Source organism: Miscanthus floridulus, chromosome 10, assembly GCF_019320115.1.
Source record: "Miscanthus floridulus cultivar M001 chromosome 10, ASM1932011v1, whole genome shotgun sequence".
Lineage (NCBI taxonomy): Eukaryota > Viridiplantae > Streptophyta > Magnoliopsida > Poales > Poaceae > Miscanthus > Miscanthus floridulus.
The window spans coordinates 141,210,956-141,214,504 of record NC_089589.1 but is presented as its reverse complement, the minus strand read 5'-3'; positions in this window follow the sequence as shown (position 1 = coordinate 141,214,504).

Sequence of the window (3,549 nt, the reverse complement as noted above, 5' to 3'; positions counted from 1 at the left end):
TGTCTTTTTTCCTTCTTCCTGGTTGTGTGTGGGTGAACTTGTGCATGTGTGTGCTTGTTGCTCGTATTCATGATCTCTGGTGCGACCGTGCGAGTGTTGAAGCATGTCTCTACTTCAAAGTATCTATTCTTCATCTATACATACTCTATTGTTAGCCTTGAACCATTATTTGTTTGGGTGAGAAATCCATGTTTTCGGATATTAGGCCGAAATGCCGCTTGATGCTTTGTAAAACAGCTGTTGTTAAAGTTCCCTTTGATGTAACAATGCTTTGTAAAACAGCTGCTATTACAGCTACATTTTTCATCATTTACTGAAAGGAAATATTTATGTCTGAAACAATGGCACTTCCTTTTGGATTTTGAAGATTTAACTTATTGTTTGAAATATGGGCCTAAAAATTGTTTTTGGGATGTTCTGTCCAGATTATTTTACCTAAACTGAAATCTTCTATGCTTTGTTTTATAGGCAACTACTGATGAGGGAAGATGGCAAGAAACAAGTTTGCATTGTTGGTCTACAGGAATTTGAGGTTTCTGACATCCAGATCGTCAAGGAATATATTGAAAGAGGAAATGCAGCCAGGAGCACAGGGTCAACAGGGGCCAATGAGGAGTCATCAAGGTCACATGCTATTATGCAACATGCTATTATGACGTCCTCTATTTTTTGCTTTGTTAGCACTTGAGTGCTTGCTTGGTCTTTTTGTGATATAGATATATGTTTTGTTGTCATAATATGAGTTTGTTTGTTATTATTGTGATTCTTGTACTATAGAAGATGTTTAGAAACTTTTGGCTAAACAATCTTGTTTGGGCCACAATATTACAGTCAAGTTTGCCAGGATACTTGATCATGTATTTGACTTGTCACATGATGATTTGGGGAGCACGTGTTGGTAATTTGAATTTTTTTTGCGGAAAAATGTACTGTTGGGGTGGCTGGTACTGTAGCGGCCCCTATAAATAGGTATTATAGGGGCGGCTGGTACTGTAGCAGCCCCTACAAATCAATTTGTAGGGGCGGCTGATAACACCAGTCGTCCCTACAAATCGATTTGTAGAGGCGGTCTGGGAACTGCCCCTATAAATGCATGATTTGTAGAGACGGGATTGTAGAGGCGGCTGGCCGAACTGCCCCTACAAATGCCCATTAGCCGCCCTTGAAAATCATATCTGACGTAGTGACTGTCCACTTTTATTTGGTCCTTGGTTAAAGAGTTTTGGTCCATAATTTAGGAAGCAAGTAATAGTGGGAGTGGCCGCGGTGTGCTAGGCTTTATGGTTGAGTAGAGATGATGATGTGTTTAACAGAACAATTACTGATTCTTTTCTACGGGTATATAATATCAGAGGGGGAGGGGGACGTACCGGATCATTTTGGTCTCAGTTGTCTAAAGAGAAAGAAAGAGTGAATGGTGCATACGATTGAAATTCATGATGATTGAAGTCTCTGTGTAGCTGGGTTAGAGTCGCCAAAGAAGGATAGAGAATTAAGTTTTCCTTGTATTTTGCTGTGGGTCAATTTTTGATCCTTTGTGTTCTGTCCAGTGGTGTTTGATCTAAATACCTTTGGGTTGTAATATACTGACTGTACTCATTCACATGTGGTGAGAGGAGGTCGGAATACTTTTTATTTGTAAATTTGAAAAAAGAATATGTACGGATGTCCATCCCACGTTAATTTACTGATGATTAGTTCGTGGAATTTCACTCATATATATGTCTATATATATCTGCAGTTCTAAGGTTTATTTTATTCAGTTTGAATAAATTAAAACATCGGTCTTAATAAGTACTCTAATAAAATTTTGTATTTGTTTATTCGTTTAGTATACTCCTAACATATATTATATAATATAAAAATCATAGTTAATGGTATATTTTGGGGCTGTTGTCGAAAACAGCGGGAAATATAAAATGGATGGTATTCGGTATAGTTAGTCATAAAATCGATGATAGGATCGCTAATTGTTCCTTTTTGAAGTGACTAGTATACTGTCTGTGCTAAAGCTATACGGCAACATTCGGGTATATGCAAATTACAACTGAAATATCATTATCGAAAAAAAATCTTGACAATACTGCAAAATATCAATGTTGGCTTGAAATTTCAGAGACCAACAAATCAAATATGTACTAACAAGTTGGGCCGAATGAACTCTATTCTTTTCACCTTAGATGATACAATTATTATTTTCACACACAAGCAACATTGACGCTAGACACGAAGTTTAAGAAACACTCTGAATAATTCAACAATAATAAACTCGGTAAATGAAAACATTCATGAGGAGCATACCTCTGATGTCTTTAATGTTTTCTGTCCCGGTCCATGTTTTCTATCCTGGTTCCGGTCCCTTGCAGGGTTCCTCCCACGGTAATCCTCTCAAGATTATTATCCAGAAAAGATGATAAAAGGGGATTCACCATGCCATTAATAAACTTGGTAGATTCACTTCAAAGGTGCTCACAGTTTCATGACCGTTAGGATCATCAATTTCCATGGGTTGTTCCTCCTTGCACTCCTACATATCAACAAAAAGAAAATATAGTGCAAGACATATGACCATCCCTCACCATAAAAAAGAAGGCTTGGTAACTGTTCCTTGCTGCTCTTGCACCCAAAAATTCTCCCATGGCTTGTTGCTTCCTCTCCACCAGATGCAGCAGCATGGGGAGGGCGGAGGGAGTGGTGGGGCGGCGCCGACGCGGGGGAGGAGCACCTGTTGACAGAGGAAGTCGCGGGGTCGCTGGAGGGCGTCTGCCAGTAGAGCGAAGGAGGCCGAGGGGAGGGGGCCTGTGGTGGCTGCCGCCTCCACGGATGGGACACCTCCCAAGCGGGGTGCTTGCTATTGCGCCCCGGCGGTCAGTGGATGGCGCCCGGTAGCCTACGACCTCGCGGCCGGCTCCCTAGTGCCCTGGCGGCCAGCGCCCGACACGGCCTGGTGAGGGGAGGAGCCGTGCCGCGTGGGGGAGAGGATCGCGCGTGGGGAGAGTCGCGTGCCGGAGAAGAGAGGCGATGTGAAGCCGGGTGGGAGTCGAGGCGTCACATCGCATGCGTGTTGGACCGAGGTGGGTTGAGGTTCCTTACACGAACGGGCCTCCAGCCTAGTGGTTGGAGCTCCTCATAAGCATCCTAACATGTTAGGTTCGAATCTCCACGGGGACGAATGTCTGGACTAGGTTAAAAAAAAGGCAGGGGCTCTCCTTATTCAAAAACCATAAATCACACATTCCCATCCAACCTTGCGCTGCACCAGACCCACGGGGTTTCTTCTGTGAAACGGTACAAGGGAAAAATTGGAGTTCGCGATACGACCTCGAGTCATATATGGGCTATAGTACTTGTTGGAAAAGACATTCCATATTTGAGATGAATTGTTTGGCGGATAGGCCTGCACATGGAAAAGCCCATGCGAGTGCAGGGTGGGCTCGCGGCCCACATGTCAGGTCGATCGTCGTAGGAAATCCGAGCTAGCCTGGTTTGTTGGGTAGGTGTAACCGGACCCAGCCGATCGAGTCGGAGAAGAAATCGGACATATTACTT